The sequence below is a fragment of the Callorhinus ursinus genome, unplaced genomic scaffold, assembly GCF_003265705.2.
Source record: "Callorhinus ursinus isolate GAN/ISIS: 27379988/994484 unplaced genomic scaffold, GSC_fseal_2.0 scaffold15, whole genome shotgun sequence".
NCBI lineage: Eukaryota > Metazoa > Chordata > Mammalia > Carnivora > Otariidae > Callorhinus > Callorhinus ursinus.
Window position 1 is genome coordinate 46,439,629 of NW_027397077.1, and position 20,301 is coordinate 46,459,929.

The 20,301-nt window shown below is 53.4% G+C and overlaps 2 long non-coding RNA genes across 2 annotated transcripts; one reads left to right on the forward strand and one right to left on the reverse strand.

Moving 5' to 3' along the window:
- Nucleotides 1-2,621: 2,621 nt before the first annotated feature.
- On the reverse strand, nt 2,622-12,333 carry LOC141374259 (uncharacterized). The gene is made up of 6 exons (XR_012381002.1): nt 12,257-12,333; nt 9,983-10,136; nt 8,883-9,071; nt 6,461-6,641; nt 5,440-5,551; nt 2,622-4,564 (listed from the first exon to the last, which is right to left on the reverse strand). It is a non-coding gene; the product is annotated as an uncharacterized lncRNA (long non-coding RNA).
- Nucleotides 12,334-14,394: 2,061 nt separating this feature from the next.
- LOC141374260 (uncharacterized) lies at nt 14,395-15,094 on the forward strand. The gene is made up of 2 exons (XR_012381003.1): nt 14,395-14,436; nt 14,563-15,094. It is a non-coding gene; the product is annotated as an uncharacterized lncRNA (long non-coding RNA).
- Nucleotides 15,095-20,301: the final 5,207 nt, after the last annotated feature.

A 20,301-nucleotide genomic window follows, 5' to 3' on the forward strand; every position in this document is an offset into this window, starting at 1 on the left:
ACACTTGAGGATAGAGACTTTTTATTTTTCACTGTTTCATGCCCCATGCCTAGAATGGTGCCTGGAATATAATAGACACTTGCTAAAAGTTTGCTGCTTAGACCAATGAAGGCCAGGACCTGGAGTATTCTCATTTGGATAATCATTTTTGCTTCAAATCTAGTGGGAGAGCCCTGGGGAGAGAGCAAGAACATTTAGAATATAGAAGGTGAACAAAGGATGAGAACGACTGCTCTGAACTTTGGAAAGGAGACATCAGAAACCCAAGTAAGAATGAAACAACAGGTTCTGGTGAGGATGTGGAGAAAGAGGAACTTTGTGCACTGTTGGAGGGAATGCAAAGTGGTGCAACCACTGTGGAAAACAGTATGGAGGTTCCTCAAAAAATTAAAAATAGAGCTACCCTGTGATTCAATAATGGCACTACTAGGTATTTACCCAAAAATACAAAAGTAAATCAAAGGTATGCATCTCTATGTTTATAACAGAATTATCAATGATAGCCAAATTATGGAAAGAACCCAAATGTCCATCAATTGATGAATGGATAAGGAAGAGGTGGGGTGTGTGTGTGTGTGTGTGTGTGTGTGTGTGTGTGTGTGTGAATATTACTCAGCCATCAAAAAGAATGAAATCTTGCCATTTGCAATGATGTGGTTGGAGCTAGAGGGCATTGCGCTAAGCGAAAGAAGTCAGGCAGAAAAAGACAAATACCGTATGATTTCACTCATATGTGGAATTTAAGAAACAAAACAAATGAGCAAAGGGGAAAAACAGTGAGAGAGGCAAACCAGGAAACAGACTCTTAACTACAGAGGACAAACTGAGGGTTACCACGGGGGAGGGGCGTGGGGGGGGGGGGGGGTGGGGGGGGGGGGCGGGGGGGGGAGTGAGATAGATGATGAGGTCTAAGGAATGCACTTGTCATGATGAAAAAAAAGTGATTAAAAAAGAAATAAAATAATTTTATAAAAAAGAAACCCAAGTAAGAATGGACAGGGGTTAAAATCAGGTCTCAGTGCGGACGTGTAAAAGGGAAAAGAAGAGGAGAAAGCAGCAGTTAACCCAGGGGAAGACAGGGACAGCTCCAGAGAGCCCTGCTCAGATCCCCTGTACGGGTCTAAAAGCCGGATATCTGCCATGTCAGGAACGGCATTTTTTTTCCCCTCCTGGAGCGACAACCAGTGAGACTTGTTCTTCAGTCATGAGCCCTGTTATTCAGAAGATAAACCATACAGATTGCAACAGGGAAAGAGAACATGTAATGCTTGCAAAATTCCTGTGCGGAGTTGCTCTCTGCCTAGAATTTATGCTCGCTTGCAGTTTCATGTTTCAGTTAGATGTACCTCAGTTGAGGTAATGGCGTTGTGACTGGCTGTCACCTCCCATCAGCCCATCACTCCTGGCCCCCAGGGAGGTGATAGACGGGGTCAGAACATGCCTCCCACACCGGCTTGTCGTGCCCCCTGGCAAAGACTACTGTGTGTGCTGGGCTGGGGGTGGGCAGTTCCTTCTCTGTCACCACCCTCTTCCCCCCACCCCACCATGACAGCAATTGACTCAGGCTACCTTGGAATGTTCCGGACTATTCGGATTTATACTTTTGGTTGTACAGTACAGGGGTTAACGTTGGAAGCACAAGGCAGAGTGTTTGAGTTCAACTTGTCTCTGCCACATACTAGACTCTCTATGCCTCTGTTTCCTTATCCATAAGAAAGGGGGTGCCATCTGTACCTACGCCAGATGCCCGTGTGAGGATTAATCCACATGCATAGGCTTTGGCACAGATCAACTGTCAGTAGGTGTTAGCTACTATTCTCCCTGGTGGAGGGTGACCAGGCCAAAGGATACTGTGCAGGGGAGGAGAGAGGGTGATTCCAGAAGGTGACAACAATGAGTCCCAGAGAGGTGTTAGAATCCCACAGTGGCCCCAGCATCTCAGCCCGGAAGCCAGGGAGGACACCCTCTTGGTGACACTCAAAAGCTGATGGGCATTCAGACAAATGTGGGTTGGAGGGGTGGGGGGATCCCAGACCATCGGCAGAGTCACATGTGGGCATTAAGGTGGGAATCTCAAGGTGACAAGGCGACTCCAGCGGGGAGCAGGCGTGGTCTATGCTCCGAGGTGATGCGATGCCAGGGAGGTGTGTGAAGTCAGGGCATGTGAAGCTTGTAATGGGGAGCTGGGCAGGACCATGGCAGTCAGCTTCAGGCTCAGCCTTGATGTTGGATGTGGGGGAATGGCCTCATGGGGAGGGCCTTGGGGCACAGGTCAGAGGGACCCATAGAGGGTGATTCTTCAAGTGGGGGAGGGTTGGCAGTGGAGGATGGACCCCAGAACTCACAGGCCCCTGGCCATCCTGACTATGGGCAGGGAAGCCAGCAGCCCCATGGCCCAGAATAAAGATGCCTTGAGTTCCCCTGGGGCTGTAGACAAGTGGAGAGAGGAACGGGAGATTGGGGCAGCAGAAGGTGGGGCTGGCCTCGCCAGTACCGTTAGACTGGAAGGGCTCCTGCTTCCAAGGAAGGGCAGGGCACAGGCCAGTTCCGGACTGAAGGGCTGGGTTATGGATGGCTCCCCTCATCCAGCTTGTCACCCAGCTGCAGACGCAGGAATGTCATAAGCTGAATAACCTGTTTATTTGAGAATAGCTTTGAATTGACAGAAAGTTTGCAGAGATAGCGTAGAGAGTTCTGTAAACCCTCAACCCGTTTCCTCCGTTGTTACCCACACACCAGTGAGGTACGACTGTCACAGTGAACGAACCAGCACTCATATGTTATCATTAACGAACGTCCACAGAGGATTCAGGTCTCCTTAGTTTTTGCCTCATGTCCTTGTTTTGTCCTGGGACCCCGTTCATGACAGACACCACATTACATGTGTCCATTGCGTCTCCTTAAGCTCCTCATGGCTCTGACAGTCTCCTTCACTTCCCCTGTTTTTGATGACCTTATTAGTTTTGGGAAGCGCTGGTCAGGTATCTTATAGAATGCTCCTCAACTGAGATTTGTCTGACGTCTTTCCTCATGACAATACTGGGGTTATAGGTTTGGGGAGGAAGACCCCAGAGGTACAGGGTCATTCTCATCATGTCAGATCATGGGAGCATGATGTCAACATGATGTATCACTGTGGGTGTTGACCTTGAGCACCTGGCTGAGGTCAGGCTTGTCAGGTGTCTCCACTGTGAAGTTACTCTTTCTCCCCTTTTCTGCACTGAACTCTTTGGAAGGAAGGGCAAACATTTTTAATGCCCATTTCATGGGGAGGGGGAAAGCAAAGCACAGGGGCGTGAAGTTTCTTGCTCAGCAGCCAAGCTGGGATTCAAACCAGCCAGTTCTCTTGAGTCTTTCTGAAAGTGCCACACAATATTGCCTCGAGAAGGCACCAAAGAGCTTTAGATAGGCAGGGTGAGTGCTAAGGGGAGAAGGAAGCTTAGGAAGCCCCTTGTTTCTTTGACAAAGGAGTGCACACAGGCAAAGTTTATACCTGTGAGACAGGGGCCTTCTCAGGTAACTTCCTCGTGGATTTAGGGGAAGCCTGTGCTTTTTGCCTGCTTTGCGTTGCTTTTCCCCATTTTGGGAAAAGTTCTTGATTTCCCTTTGGGGAAGCACCCTCACCCCATGAAGTCAGCCCTGGTGGGTCTCTCCATTAGCATCATGTTCCTCTGTCCATAGGGTGGACACAAGATTCAAGCCAAGCCAGTCATACCTTCCTTCCCCCCCAGGATTTAGGAGCATCAGGTGCTGGGTTGGCATTAGTTGCCCACTCTGCTCTCCATGGGACGGATACCTTCCCAGTTCTCTTGCTCTCTGACTTCCAGTAGATTCCACCAGTGGGAAGCACACATAGATTAGCGAAGATGAGGAAAGTCAGAATCTCCCTCTTGCTGTGGTGCCTCCCATGGTGGCCCTAGCTTCCAGGTGGAGGCTCTTGTCTGCTGCTATTGCTGGGGTTCTAGCTCCCTGGGCAGCCCCAGACTCCAAGCCAGCACCAGCCCCTTCTCTTGTCACCTCTCTACTCTTAGGAGTGGCAGGTTGTTTGGCTTGTCAGTGCACCATCAGCTACATAACCAACCCCCTGTATTAAATGCCTTTCTTCAATAGACCTGGAGTGGTTTCTCTTTTTCATACTGATACACGTGAGAGCTGGTGGCGTGGATGCTTCCCTTGGAGCATATGCTAAAGGCTGCCTGCCTGTTCTTATAGCCTCGGACTCCACTCTTCTGTGGCTCCTGGCCTTCCTGAAGCCTGGCTGTCCAGCTGCTCTAGATCCTTCTGTTATGTTCCTTTTGTCATTTCTGTTTCTGCTGCTTTGGCCTGAAGACTGTAATGTATATGAGGAAAGGGCTTTTCCAGTTGGATCATGGTCTATTATTGATGGTTTCCTGGTGAAAATAACACCTTGAAGCTATCTTCTTTCTCTCATTTTCTCTCTCCTGGCCCCTTCCCAGTGTCATAGCATTGCTTTCGATCTGGAAGTGTTACAGGTAGTACTAGATTGGTCCCAAATGTTCTTGCATACGGGGTTGGGGCTGGGAGCCTTCGGAGTTGTTTGCATCTTTGGGAAAATGGACACACAAGAGACAGAGACTGGAATCCCTCATCTCTGAAGGGGCCGGCTCCAGCATGAGTATCCTGGGGAAGGCTTTGGATGAGGGTGACTTGGGCCCTGTGCTCATCAGACACCGTGGCCATGTCAGTGGTTGGGCCAGCTACCAAGGAAGGGTAGCTGCGTGGACATGGCCCCTGAGGAAGCCAGCTGGTTAGTGTCTAGGCAGTAGGTAGGGAGAAATGCCCTTTGGACCGCATTTAGCCAGGGCTGCCAGAGTTCTAACAATAAAGTGGCATTTTATTTCCATTTGCCAATGTTTCCCCTGTGTACCTCTTTCTCAGGGACATTATTCCATGCTCGGACATCAGAGCTGCTCAGTGTTGCATGGGGTAACTGATAGGTAGGGGGCCCCGTGCCCCAGATGCCCTGCCATCATAGGCTTTGCGTGGCTACAGTGCCATGCCGGTGGCCTCTTCCAGCTCTTTGCAATCCCCCACCCTCTGATTCTGGAACAGTGTTCCTTCTGTTGCTGCACTGCGTAGGCAGTGCACTCCCCAGGGAGGCACCATTGTCATTTCAAGGGGACAAAATGAGCAAGGTCTCCAGAGCTCTGTCTACACTTCGCTGCATTCCCAGAGATCTCTCTGGAACTCACTCCTCTGCCAGCTGTCATCTTTCCCCAGGAACGGCCAGAACCCTGCCGAACTTGCTCAGGAGTCTACCTGGATCTGCCCAGGGTAAGGCTGTAGAGGCATGTGGTCCCTGCTGTGGTTCTACCTCTGCACCAGCAGCCTGGGCTGAGAGCAGTGAGGATGATAGCATGGGAGCTTGGGCAGCCGAGAGCACCTTGTGTTCATCCTGAGCACCCACCAACTTCTTACCTCAGCTTTACCTGGACAAGAGCCCACAAAGGCAGGTGCCAAGATGCTTGCAGTTGTCGTCTCTGCAGGAGGATGTCAGTCCAGAGTGGGCTGTGGCCACCTCACCGTAATACTGTGGGTCAGAGACATGCCTTCTGCTCCATGCCCCTCCCTCCGAGGGCAAAGGCTGGCTCCCTATTTCTTCTCCAGTGGGGAGTGTCTAGAACTGTGCCAGTAAGATCCCTGCCCCCAAACAGAAGCCACCCTAGGTCTTATGAACAAAGAGAACTTAATACAGGGAATTCATTAGAGAAATGATAGAATTCCTAAGAAGCCAAACAATGGCTGGCAAATCAAATAAAGCCAGAGATTAGTGACTACCATCCCCAAGAGAGAAGGTAATGTCACCACAGCCTAGAAGCCAGGCCTGGCTGGATCTGGAGCCCTGGTGGGGGCCTCCTAGCAGCAGCTGGGACCTTGGAGGGGGTTGAGTTTTAGTGGACCAGAGATCCTGCCCACCGCCCACTGGGAGGGCAGAAATACTCCGGCTGTTCTCCTGCCTTCCATCTTTCATCAGTGTCTCCCATTGGATGAAGCCACTGGGAAACCAAGGGCAAGGGGGCCTGGGAAATGTAGTGCCTTGTGATGCCAGGGCCAGGGAAGGGAAGGGATCCGAGTGCAAAAAGACAAACCTCAGACATGGTATCCAACATCCTCACGGCTAGGCATAATCTGGCTCAGCCTGGGGTCAGAACTCAGTGGTCTCCTGTGCTTAATTGAGGCCATACCCTTGGCCTTGTTAGCTCTGTGCTCTAATCTCTGAGTTACATTGTAGACACAGATGAACAGGAGGAAGATGAGGGGTTTGCAAAGTTTAGGAGTTGAAGGGATAAACCCCACAATGGGGCCAAGAGGACACCACCCCTTTCCACATACACCTGGTTCCCTCAGTCCTTAGCTGTGTGGCCTTGACTGTCACAAAGGTGGTCCAGTATCTCTGGGAGCCTCAGTTGTTTCCATGTCTTAAATGGGAATAACATACCTTCATGGACATAATACTGCAGACACTGAATGAGACAGGATCCTTTGTGAGATGTCCCAGCTCTGCCTTGCTCTTCCTTCCTTCCCTCAAGTTGGTGACAGTCCGTGTGGCTGCATGCTCTGGGGAGCGGCAGAGAAGGTCGGGCTCCACCTGACGTAGGCAGCCAGCTGCAGGGCCTGCCCTACTTTGTAGGAGGCAGAGGGGAAGGGGGTGAGGCAGGGAGGGAGGACAGACAAAGGAAGGGGAGAGCAAGATAAATGAGCTCTGGATGCTGGAGGGAGGCAGCTGGGGTGGCTGATTTTTTCCGGGAAGTCAGCTTTCTTTTTTCTAGTCCTTGGCTGGGAATGTTCCAACGCCACCTTTTACAGGCATGGAAAGCTTCTGTCAAGGTGGGGAGACAGTTGTCCCCCGACGTGAAGGGACAGTGACCCCTGGGACAGGTTGTCTGAAGAGGCTGTCAGGAGGGGTTGGGGTTGCCAGGCAGAGGAGGGAGGAGGACAGAGGAACTGGTGGGTTTGCGGGAAGAAGGGACCCCCACTTTCCTTTAAGCTTTAAGAGAGACTGTGGGGAGAGTAATCATCCCCATGAGGCTGCCTCCACCTTTTCCAGGTGAGCTGGCCAGAGGGGTTAAGTGAGTTTTCTAGGTGTCATTCAGTTAAGTTGGTCCTTGGGTCACTCAGTGAGCAAGGGTCCAGAAGCCCCAGGCAGAGGATTGCTGCCAATTGCCTACTACCCCTGCTGAAAAAGAGACCCATTGGCCAGTCACCGGCACAACGGGCTTTGTAAAGCCTGCAGCAGTCACTGTGTCCTGGGGACCCTGGGGCTGGGCTCATTAAGGGGCTGTGCCCCTGCCTGACCGACCCTCAGTGGGGGAGGGGCGCCGCTGACTGCAGGGTGCTCTCCAGTGCATTGTCTCTGTCGCCATGGCAACCCTGGGGCCTTCTGCACCTGTCACATGAGTGATAGGAGCACGTGGGTCCTGGGCAGATCCCACCCCAGGCGAAATATGCGGAGAGTTAATCCGATGAGGTGTAGGGAGGGGGTAGGGGAGACCCCCCCCCTGCTGCGTGCTGGACAGCTCCTGGGGCTCACCCAGGCTCCAGACCCACCACCACACACGCTTTTTTTCCTTTTCCCTCCCACTTCTCTGGTCACGGTGGACTGCCATGTTGCTGAGGCCAGAACCTTGGAGTTCATGGCCAACCTCCTCTTCCCTCTGGATGACTGTTAGAGCCACCACCGCCCCCCCCACCGCCCCGCCCCAGCTGCTCTCAGCAGTGCAGCCAGGGCCACTACAGAGTAAGCAAAGCAGGCCTCTCCCCTATGCAGAACCTCCCCATGAGGCCCACCTCACTCAGAATGAAGCCCACGGTCCTTACAGTTGCATGACCTGTGCGCCCCACCCCTCAGGCTCGTCCCTAAACCAGTTGGGCTTTGAGGGAGCCAGCCAGCAGGCTTGGTTGAGGCCATTCAACCCCGTGTTTCTGTTGATTTGAAAGCAGATGCCAACATTTGAGAACATTGAGGTCTTTGAATTAGAAACCTAGCTTTCGGAATTCTCTTGAAAGGGGGTGGTTTGGCCATGCTACGCCCACCTGCCCAGCCAGCTGGAGTTGGCGGGGGCCAGGCAGTGGCTGCCTCCTTAGGTGGTGCCCACTGCTCACTGCCAGCAACTTTCTCATCTCCCGAAGCGCTCAGCCCTCAGGGCCACTGGGACTTGGGCCCCCCCGGTGCTCCAGTCATCTTTCCCGGCTGGCGGGTCCCTGCTGCTCTGAGCCTGGCTCTGGGCTAGGCACGGGGGCCAGAGTGATGGGTCAGACTTCGTCTCTCTCTGGATAGGGGATAGAGGTGGATGAGGCTCGGAGGAGGACCCCATCACCTAGCGGGGCTGGTGGTCAGCCCCAATCCCTGGTGGCCTGCCGGTAAGGAGGAATTAACTGACAGCAGAGGAGACTGTGCAGGGGTGGAGTGTGGTCAGAAGAGCAGAGGGCTCAGGGGAAGGCTTCCAACAGGAGAGGCCCGATGCCATGGACCATGAAGGCCTGGCATAGATGCTTGGCTGGATCCTGCCCTGGTGGGGAGCCATCCAAGGCTTTTCACTGGGCCTGGACACCGTGTGGCAGACCGGGAGGTGCACCCCAGCTGCAGGGGAGCAATCAGCAGAGGACCTCCAGCTGTCAGCTCTCCATGCCAGCCTCAGCTGCAGAGGGTCGGCACCTGAGGCTATGCCCTTCCTGCAGGACACAGAGGATAAAGGCCCCACCGTTCCCACAGATGGGGGACACTCTGATGGGAGGTATTTGCTCTAGACCTACCCCCTGAGTTGGCTGAGTTTCTGGATTTTGCACTGCACCTTGGCCGTCCCATCCTGTTCCCTTCGCCTTCTTGTCACAGGGGTTTATCCCCAATAGACAACTCTCACCCCAGCTCATCCAGCAGAGAGGAGGTGGGCCTTGTTGCGACTGTGGTGTGAAGAGCAGGAGCTTTATAGCAGCGATAGGACTGCCCCGTGGTTCAGCCGCCGGTGGTGAAGTTGGACAGACCTGGGTTGGGATCCTGTCTCCACAGATTCCCGGTGACCCTGGGTGGCTTCCTCTGAGCTGTGATGGTCCTATTTTTTAAAATGAGAATGATAGTGATAATGACCGCCTCGCGGCCTCTGGCGGGGCTTCAGTGAGGGGGCTTAAAAAGCTCAGCCTGGTGCTTGGTAGGAAGTAAGCACCTTTTATTGACAGATTTGTATTAACCATAGAGCCATGTAGCCAATCATCAATACACACAGCTGACCAGTGTGAGCCCCCCACGCCCAGTGAGACCCCTCAGGTGGAGGGAGTTTCTACCCAAAGCAACACGACCTACTGTGGTCTTATTCTCCACAGATGATCGGGTCTTTTGGTGTACTGGGAGCTGGTTGGGGACTCACAGGAGTCTTTCTGGAGCCTGAGGGGGTCGGGGCCCTGGGGTCTGGAAAGCACTGACTCCTGATCCTCAACAATGGGCTGGGGGAGTGCGACCAGGCTGCAGCTCAGCTCTGGGAAACTGACTTCCCTGGAGCAGGACGGATTTGGGGAGATGTGGGTTCCAGCAGGGCACAGGATGGCCCTGTCAGCTGCTGACCTACTGAAGTTATTCCCCGCAAGGAGAAAGGCCACTGTCCTGAGCTCTTGGGCCTTCTTCCATGCCAGGCTCTCCAAGGATGCCCTCACGCACTGGCCCTCCCTCCCCCAGCTAACAGGACAGTGTCTGGCCCACGGCCCTTCTGATGGGCTGGCACTTCTGACAGCCTGTCCCTGCCTTCTGCGCGGCCACAGGTCACTTGTGCTTCTAGCACAGCTCACTTCAAGAGGTGTGTCCTGGGCCCCTACCAGCGCTCTTCCAGGCCCTGCCTGCCCCCAGCTCTTCTGAAGGACGAGGGACAGCAACAGCTCCCAGCAGCACTCTGTTCTCCTAAACCCAGGGAGCAGGGAGGGGTCCCAGAGGAAGGGGGGGGTACTCTTTTCAGAAAAAAATGTCATTGCTCACATTTATCCACATTTATCTGGGGCTTTCCTTGCTTCCAGGGCTGTTGTAAGCGCTTTCTGTGTGTTAGCGCCTTCGGGCTGCCTGTTCTCCGTGGGAGGTAGGGGCTGCAATCATTTTGCTGGTTCTCGTCTTTTAGGTGAGTTGTGCCCTTTGCCTGGGGATACATGGCTAGTGAGTGTGCAGCCGCGGCCAAACCCAGGCAAGTTGTGTCCCCAGACCATGCTCTTAGTGACAAACAACCACATACAGCAGAAGGGAGAATGCCCTGCCCTGCGTGCAAGGCCAGGGCTCTGGTACCCAGGCCAGGGCAGCCCGCCCCACCTCCTCTAGGGACTGGTAACCAGATTCGGGCTGGTGCCACAGCGGATGCGATGCAGCCCTGGCCACCTGGGAGCTGCCCACTGCACTCTCCGGGCCCCTCCAGGCCCACCCAAGTCTTCCCGGGCCTCCCATCCCTTCCCGGCTCCTCCATCACCGCCTCTCTGGGGATCTTGACAGTAGATGAAGTGACAAGTCTTTGTGCTTAATTAAGACACATTGTCCCACCAATTGGGAAGTGGGAAATGGCTGGGCTGTTTTACAAATAGAAACAATTCTTGTTCATTATCCCTTAATTGAGGCAACAAAGGGCTCTGGAAAACATCCATCAGAAACACACTCATGTACATCATCAGAGGGGACTGGGTTTAGGAACGCACAAAAGCAACAGCAAATGTTCCAATCAGGAGCGACACAGACAAAGGGAAACAAAGGCCCAGAAGCACAAATGCTACAGAATTAGCCCAATTACACAGTTGATGTGGTGGGGAAACAAGTTTTCTGGCTCCTGGCCAGCTCTTCTCTTAGCCTCTTTTTACCCCTTCTACTTCCTTGATACCAACCAGATAGAGAGGGGCAAGAAAGGAACCTCCCAGACCCCCTGTAAACCTGGCTTTTGTCTCCAGGATGGGGAAGGGATGGGCTGACAGAATGCCCTGGGGGAGGAAAGTTGTAATCCAAATTCCAGATGTGGCCCGCTTTTAATTGCCACCTCCCTCTTTCTGGTCAGTATGCTTCTTGTGATGTGACCTCAGATGCCAAGGCAACTCTATCTCAGTGTTGATTTTCATCGTCAGCCTGTGGCTGCTGAAAGTCCCTAAACTACTTTTATGTGACTTTTTCTTTTCAGCCTGGACCTTCCCCATCCTATATGTATACAGTTGAATTTTGGGGTCCAAGTTAGAAGTTTGCCTTGTCCCTGTTTGTCCCAACCTGTTTGTCTTGTTGCTCTTTGGAGCTGTGTGGAAGTGGCATGCTGAGAGCCCAATCCAGGAGACTCCTAGAGGTGAGCCTCCTGCTGTCTCACTTCCCCTGGGGGCTGAGAGGAGAAACTCAGGAGCTTCAGATGGCAAGAGCTCTTCCTCCCTTTATTTTTTACAATGACTGCTCATTGTACAAAACTTGGAAATCACCAAAAAGTACAAAAAGCAGAAGTAAATAAGTAAGTCCCTCTGGACCGTGAGTCAATTTCTATGAATGATTTTGTCTATTTCCTCCCAGCCTTTGTTCCAGGTACACTTTCCCCGGTGGTTGAGAACATCCTACATATGACCTCAACTTTGGAACCTGTCTTTCCTGACATTTTTTCACACGGTTAAAAACTCTTTCTAATTTTCTTTTTTAATGACAACACAATATTCTGTCACACAGATGTGCCATTAGTTTGTTTCACGATTATCACTGAGCATTGGGATTGTTTCCAATTTCCCACTGTTTTTCAGTGTTTCTGTCATGGGCATCTTGGTGCCTAGAGCTCTCATATTTCAGATGATTTCCTTATGACAGATCCTAGAAAGGAAATTGCAGGTTCAGAAGTTATGACTATTGCAAGGCCATTGCTACATATTGCCAAGTTGCTTTCCAAAAAGGCTGCACCAGTTTATAGTCTCGAGCAGATTATTACTGTGCCTGTCCCAGTGTTGTAGTATTTATCTTGGGGAAAAAAGTTTCTGCTTAGGAATTGGAGGTGTGCGTGTGTGTATATATATGTGTGTGTTGGGATTTTGGTGGGGGAGTTACCACATATTCCACATATTTCTCTAGATTTGGGAAAGGGAGAAATCCCCATGTGCCCCACCACCATTCCCACCCCAGGGGAGTTTACTCAAAGACTTAGCTCAGTCAAGGCTGTGTAATCAGATGTCAGCTGCCTGCTTCCCCCACTACCCCCTTCCCAATCCTTGTCTGCACCCCTCAGCCATCTGGTTAAACTTTACTCAAACCTCCATCCCTTACTTCATGACAGTCCAGTCTTGGCTCCTACTGTGTGGCTCTGTGCCCCTACCCCTTGAGGGCTGGGTCTCTTTTGCTCCAGGACACCTCCCTCACTGGACTCAAATCCTGCCCCTCCAGCCCCCTATGACCTGTTATTCAACCTCATTGTACCTCAGTTACCTCATCTGCAAATGGGTATACAAACTGCCTAGCTCATAGGACTGCTCCAAATATGTAAAACTCTTAACTCTGCACCTGGAGCATAGTAAGTGCTAATTTGTGTTAAAACCAGGTACTTGTGAGTTTTATTAAAGGTCTGGGCCCTGCAGGATAGCTGGTGGCTTGGTCCTCACCCCTCATCAGGGTTGCAAGTTTTCTCTGTCTAAGCAGAAGGGATTTCCTACAGGGGAGGAAGGAACTGTAACCCTGTGGGCGGGGGGGGGGGGGGCAGGAGGAGGGGCTCTCCATCGGACCTCCCGGAATGAGCCTTGTATTCATAGCAGAACTGCCCTTACAGAAGCCCTGTTGTTCCTGCCATCGCCTGGAAGGAGGGGGCATATGGCCATCTCTGGAGACTGGCTCCCAGGCCCGCAGCAGCTCCTGAAAGCCCCGCATGCTGCCTCTCCGAACCCACAGAGCCAGTGCCCACATGCACCTGTGTAGTCTCAGGATGCAGGAGAGGCCCTGTGTTCCCTGGGGAGGCACAGTGACACAGGGCTTTGGGCTGCAGCAAAGCTGGCAGGGCCTCTCTGCCTCTCTTCTGCATTCTGAATGTCACACAGTGTGGATGAGCGGCCAAAACACAAATCACACCCAGAACCCCAGCTGCAAGGGCATCCGACAACACGGTGCTCACAATCTGCCTTCTGCAGCATGGGAGGCCTGGCAAAGGATGCCCTTCTTGCCTCACCTCAGCCACCGAGTGCCCGGGTTCCCCTGTAGTCTTGCCATCAAGGTGCATCACGGGGTCCCCTCCACCTTAGCACAGTCTACTGCATGTTCAGACTAGCATTTGCCCCCGGGATGGGTGAGGTGGGGTTAGGCCCCAGGAGGGGTCTCTACCAAGGCATTCTCTCCCTTGGTGAAGTCACAACATCTCTCTCTTTTCTCCCATAAGGCATTTTCCCCACAATCAGGTCCCTTGGATTCTTACCTTCAAGCGTCAATGCTTTTAAAAACATTTCTTCCAAATAAAGACAGTGCCATCCCCAAGAGGAATTCTGGGGATGAGAAGATTTTCCATCTCATTACAGGTGTAATTGCTCTTTTCTCCTTTTTGTTTGCAAGTAATAGAAACTCACACAGAGTGGCTTAAGCAAGGAAAGGAATTTATTGGTTCATAAAACTGAGAAGTCCAAGGTAGACTTCAGGCATGGCTGGATCCAGGTGTGCCAATGATGTCATCAACTCTCTCTCTCTCTCTTTTCTCTATTTCTCTGCTTTCTTCTGCGTTGCTCAGGAAAATATTTCTTCGTTTGAGTGCTATAACAAAAATACTGTTGACGGGGCCGGGGTGTGCTTAAACAACAAATGTTTATTTCTCACAGTTTCAGAGGCTGGGAAGTCTGAGATCAGGATGCTGGCAGATCTGGTGTCTGGTGAGAGTCTGTTTCCTGGTTTGCTGATAGCCTGTCTGCTCCCTGGATCCTCACATGGCAGAGAGCATAGGGAGAAGCAAGCTCTGTGTCTGTTCTTAGAAGAGCATCGATCCCATCATGACTTCCCAAAAGCCCACCTAATACCGTCCCACTGGGGGTGAGGATTTCAACATAAGAAATTTGGAAGGGGACACAAACATCAGTCTATATCAATTCCCCAAAGCAGGGGGAAATGGCCATCATCAACTCATGTCCGTTTCCCTGGGTTGGCCACCCCACCAGAAAGAGCATGCTTCGCTCCCAGTAGCTCTTACCAAAGTCCCAGAGCAGATTCTTATGGGCCCAGCTTAGGTCAGTATCTCTGAATGAATCCCTGATTGGCCAGGCCAGGATCATGTGCCTGCCTCTGAAGGTAACAGAGCTGTGTGTGTGTGGGGGGGTCCCCATCCGAACCTCCTGCAGGAACAGTGACAAAGGATGCAGATGTCACAGTGGCCAGGCATGGCCGTCTCCCTGGCGACCCCAGCTATCATTGCTTTCACTGCTCCTCAGGGGCCAGGGGCCATCTCAGTGCACCAGGGGATGGGGACGTCTGCCTCACAGGTTGTGTGGGCAGCCTGGGCAGACATGGGGAAGCCCCTCAGAGGGCCTTTTCTGACTTGGGTCCCAGCCCATGCCTTGCTTTCAGCCCCCTCCTCAGTGTCGCCTCTGATGTTCTCCCTGTAACAGGTAGAGAGATGCCAGGTTACCACCTCGGAGGCAGGAGCCTGGAGCTGGCCATGCAGAGGCTCCACCTGCCACAGCTTTGCTTACACATGGCTTCCTCCAACCCGTTTTCAATGATCACCCCAAACAAGATCATGCCAACATAGTGCCAGGAGTTACCGAAGACCTCCCCTGGAGAAAGATTTGCCCTAACACCTTCAGCTTCCTCCTCTCCATCCTTCACACATAGGTCAGAATGTTCTTTCTAAAATGTGGGCGTGACCTCATTCTGAGTTCGAGACTCTTCCAGTCTCCTCATTGCCATGCGCCACGGGCCTAAGCTTGAATCTCTGTGCCAGATTCACTCCTGGGACACTAGCCACTTGCTGGAAATAGAGGAAGTCAGGCCCTTCCTGTGTCTGGGCCTTTGCACAGCCTGCATCTTTGCCTGGGAGCCCCTGGCAGGAACCCCGAGAGCCTCCCCGGACCGCCCTCTCTCAGCCGCCCCGGGGCTCCTGCTGTACAGTACCTGTTCCTGTTTCACTGTGGAATCACATTTTCCTTGTCTGTTTGTCCCTCTTTCAATGATGGTATTCTGGTTACTATTGCTGGGTGACAAAGCACCCCAAAAATTAGTGGCTTAAGACTACAACAATCATTTTTTCATCTCTCACGGGAAGTGCCCATTTGGGCAGTTCTGGGCTCGACTGCCACGGTTGCTGTCAGACGGAGAGGCAGGAGCTGAGGTGGAGGTAGGGGAGGCCAGACCTACCGGGGACTGGCTGTGTCTCTCCGTGTGTCTTTGTACCTGGGCTGGTTGTGTGGGCAGCCTCTCAGCATGGTGGCCTCTGGGAACCTGCCAGCCCATCTGGTGGCTCAGGACTCCAAGGGAGATCGGCAGAAGAAGCCACAGCACCTTTCATGATTTTGTCTTGGAGGTTGCATAGTATTACTTCTGCCATGTCTGTTGGTTAACACAGCTGCAGGAAACCCAATCACAGTCCCTTGCGGGGACAGGGGATCTTGTAGGGCCCCTATGCACAGGTGGGAGGGAGGGACCCTGTCTCTGTGTCCCCAGCATCACCAGGCTCAGAGTCAGTCCCTGGCATGCTCCGGGGATTCTGTTTTTCCCTGAGGAAAGCACAAATTCCACGTTGGTGAAGGGTAATCGTAGCCCATGGCATCTTTGACCCATTGGGTCGACAGCACCCTCAAGAACCCTCCTGGTCCTGCCTGGCCCCGGCCAGGGACCAAATCCGAGCATGGGAGTCGGGAGGTGGGCAGAGCGGTTGTCTGCAGCCCTTTCCCCTCGGCATCACCCCACTGTCCCTGTTCCTGCCCCAGGAGACCCAGAGAGAGCTGTGTGGGCCCCCACCGAGGCAGCAGGGGCCACTTGGCCCTGCCCTGTGGATCTCAGCCCCCAGGCTGGGGAGCGGGAGACCCTAAGACACCACCTAGCCTGAGTCTCTGCTTCTGCACTTGCAAAACCGAGATAATCCCCTCCTCTCAGAGCCTGGTCAGGATCGATGCAGATAATAGATGAGAGAATGCTTGGCTCCCGAGAAAGTGCGGCAGTGTTGGAGGTGTTCTCACCTGGCACTCCACCCCCACGCGGGATTTAATGAGAGCTGGCCGCTCCCTGGGATCTTTAATTAATTGTCCCAGCCCCGCAGCCCCAGGCCGGCAGATTGAGCCTCCGCTGCAGGAAGCGGGCTGTGCATCGCTTTGGATGTAAAGACCCGAAGTGGAGGCTTCTGCGGGTGAAATGGCTGACTGGGTGATTTTAGAGCAGTTGCGGTCCTTCGCGGCCCCGCCCGCCCGGGAGCCCAGCCTCCACTCCCTCAGCAGAATGGAGGCAGCTGGAGGGTGGGGGGCCATGGGGAGGGTGGCCCAGCCCAACAGGCTCTTCTCTGCTCCTCCCACTGGTAGGGTGGCTCTGGCAGAGGCTCACTCCCTCAGGGGTCGCCTAGCCCTTCCGGCCAGCCTGCTCCCTCCACACTCCCTCCACACTCCCTTTCCAGAGAAACCTCTAGTACCCTCCAGATAACCCTCCAGCTACTTTCCAGATTGCCCTCCAGACACCCTCCGGATTAGCCTCTAGATACCTGCCAGGTAACTTTCCAGATCATCCTCCAGTTACCCTCTAGGTACCCTTCTAGATAATCTTCCAAGTACCTTCCAGATACGCTTTCAGGTACCCTCCAGGTACCCTGCAGATAAGCCTTCAGGGAAGCCTCCAGATACCCCTCAGGTACTTTTCAGGTACCGTCCAGGTGCCATCCAGGCACCCTGGCCGCCCTTCAGTTCTTGCAGCTTTGGGCCTCGGCCTCTGCAGCTCTCTCTCCCCATGTTCTCCTAGGCTGTCATAGTAGGAGGGCCACCTGTTCTACAGCCTCTGGGTGTCCATTTACCTGTCTTCTCCAGGGAGCCTCCTCTGCCCACCCTGGGCTGCCTTTCACACATCACCTAGTTGTTGGGCCCCGACACCCCGGTCCTGTCCCCCACAGCCCTCAGTGCAGCAAGGTGACCTTCACTTGGTGTTTCGTTGGGCTTGTCCCCTAATGTCAGTCCTGTGGGTGTCCGGCTGGGTGGGTGCCCCCATGGAATATGCAGCAGGGTCCTCAGGAGGGCCCCGGCCAGACTTGTGGCAGGAAGGGAGGAAGCAGGAGTGGGCAGAGGGGGAGGACAGCTGGGGTGACCCCTTGGGACCTGGAGCGGTCCTGAGTCAGGAGGTGGGCAGGCCTTGACACAGGCCCGTGTGGGTCAGTGACGGGACATGGGCCTGGGGAGGGCAGGGCTGTGGGGGTGGCGTCCACAGCAAGGGGTGATAGTGAGGGCACCCGCTGACAGTCCCCAGAAGCTGGGGCAGCACATCCTTCAAGAAAGGGGTCTGGGGGTACCTTCCTGTGTCCACCATAGAGGGTAAGCACCTTGACCTGTAAGTAGGACAAAGCACTTGTCACATGGTGGGAGCTTAGTGACTATTTGTTAAATGAATGACTAAATAAGATCCAGTTTCTGTGAAGCACCCCAATTCTGAAAGCCTTTTGCTGCCTGTGTCTGAGTCCTGCTCTGCAGGAAGTAACCGCCCTGTTGTGGAGCCCCTGCCTGTGCTGGAAGCAGCATGCGCTCTCCTGTGGGTCTTCCTCATGGCCTCGCCCATGGGGCCCACAACGTGGTGCTCTCACCCCAGACCTCAGCCTGCTTCCTAGGGCTGGGCCTGGCCTCCCCACCATGCCCGGATTTGGTCCCTGACCCGAGGTCTGGTCTAGACCTCCCTGGGCTGGTGCGGATGAACCCAGGGCTGGGTCTCTCCCTTTGCCCCTGGCCTGGCTCAGCTCCAGCACGCCTTGGGTACACTGTCTCTCCAAGCCCCTGGGGCCCTTGTCTGTGGCAGAGGGTGACATCCTCTAGTGCCTGCATGTTTGCTGACTGTCCAACACCCAGGACACCCCCGGCGTGACCCTGGGGCTCTGAGTCATCATTCACACTGAGACAATAATCACAGAAATAGCATCACACACTCCCTGAGCACTTACCGTGCCCCAGCTGCATTCTGGATGAGCATCCTTGTGGTCTTTCTTCATAACAGCCTTAGCAGGGGTCCTGGCATCCATGCCTGTGTTCCCCACCGATCACCCGAAGACAGCGTGCAGCACTGGCTGGTCCCCCACTGCCTGGCAGCAAACAGTGCCTGGACCCAGAACTGTTTTAGACCTTTAGACCCAGAACTGCCATGGCTCCTCAGAGCCCCCCACACTCCAGTCCCACATCTCTTCGTGGCATCCTGGAGCCACCGTTGTGACCAGTGTGGACCCCAAGCCAGACACATGAGTGTGCAGTCCCTGTCCTGGGGGTGTCACAACCCTGTGGGGGGTGGTGAACTTTAGGGAAAGCTGCTGGAGGGGTGGAGTCTGGGATGCCTTTTTAGGATCACTCTCTCAGCAAGGGCCTGGCTACAGGACAGGAGGCCCTGGAGCAGGGTGGGTCTCAGGGGTGGGAGGGGAGGCTGCTGACAGGGTGCCTTCAACATCTGGGCCTGGTGGTGCCCAGTGGGATGGGCAATGACCACCTGGGCCAGTCCCCCTTCAGAGACTTTTGGGGTCTAAAGATATCATTCAAGTTAGTCTGGCACCCTAGCCCCCTACCAGGGCCCCCCCACATTCTGTGTCTCCTGACACTGGCTTTTTCTCAGCTCCTTCTGGCCACAGCCGGGACTGTGCACTTCCTGTGCCCTCTGTCTAGAATGTTCTCCCTGCCCTCCCTCAAGCCCCACCCTTGTGTCCATGCCCATTTAATTGTGTCTTATCCTTTGGTTTGAGTTTCAACCACACTCACTCAGAGAAGCCTTCTCAGCCACACGTGGGATCAGCTTTGGGCCTCGGCTGTCACCACACTCCCCCACCAGGCCGCCCCGACCCCGCTCCCCACTCCCTGCCCCTGACTTCCCGCGACAGACGAAACTCTGTGTGTTCCCTACTGTGTGCTCCACGCCTCCTCGAGTTACTGACACACGTGACATAAATACTCGTCACATGAGTGAATGAATGGATCATCATTTGTGTGATGATTTGATTGATATCAGGGTCCCAGGCCAGCCTGTAAGATCTATGAGGCCTGGGTTTGGGTCTGTTTTGCTCATCATTATGTCCTCAGTACCTAGCAAGGTGTTGACTCCAGTAGACACTCAATAAATATGTGATGACATCATATTTTGATGTGTTAACAATTATTCTTTGGTTCATCCTAATTCCTCTTTCACCTGTAGCTCTTCCCCTATTAAAAGTGGACCATGAGGCATCATGTCACATGGAGGGAAGTTACAGCAGGTGAACAAGAGTAACGCTCTCGGTTTTTTCATTTCAGAAGCCAGTGCTTTCCATTTGCAAGAGCCTGTATGCCACCTGTCAGAAGCCTCGAGGGTCTCAGAGCTTCATGATAGATTTGAAAGTGTGCAGGGTGAGCCAGATAGTTTCTGTCTCCCTAGAGGTGACAGTTCCCAGGCTGGAGAAGACATAGAAATGGGTGTATCAGTTAGCTTTTGTTGCATAACAAACCATCCCCAAACTCAGTGGCTTAAGTCAGTACAATTTATTATTTCTCATTGTTCTGTGGCTTGCCTGGATGTTTCTTCTGGTCTTTGCTGGCTCAGCTGGGGTTGGGTCACCTACAACAGCCTCACCCACATGTCTGGGTCTTTGCTGAGAGGTCCAGAAGGCTGGGGCTCAAAGAGCCTAGCCCAGCCTCCTTCCATGGCAGACTCAGGTCAGCTAAAGGCAGCAAGCTCTTTCTACCTTCCCTTGGCATGGGGAGAGGGGCTGGATCCAGGAGGAGGGGTGAGGAGGACACAGGGCCCCCTGGGACCAGGGCCTGGAGACAGCCTGGAAGACGCCATTGTGAGCCAGTGATGACACAGGGCCAGACACTTCGGAGGACCCCCATGCCTTGGCACTCAAGGGGCAGGAATCCTGAACAGAGGAGGCACAGACAGGAGTCTGGAATATCAGCTGAATGGATAGACACTCAAGCAGTCAGGACTCTTGACAGCCTTTGTGGGGCTGCCCCAGGCCACCTTTGTTTTTGTTTTTGTTTTTGTTTGTACACTGAGAAATATAGTGACAGATTTATTAATATGCTGCTGGATATTTAACGAGTTAAATAGTCCTGGTGCTCTATTTCCATAGTACAGAGGAGAAATTTCTGTCAGAGACAAAGTCAGCTCCTACAGAGAAAAGATCCTCCACGTGAATCTTTTACCAATTT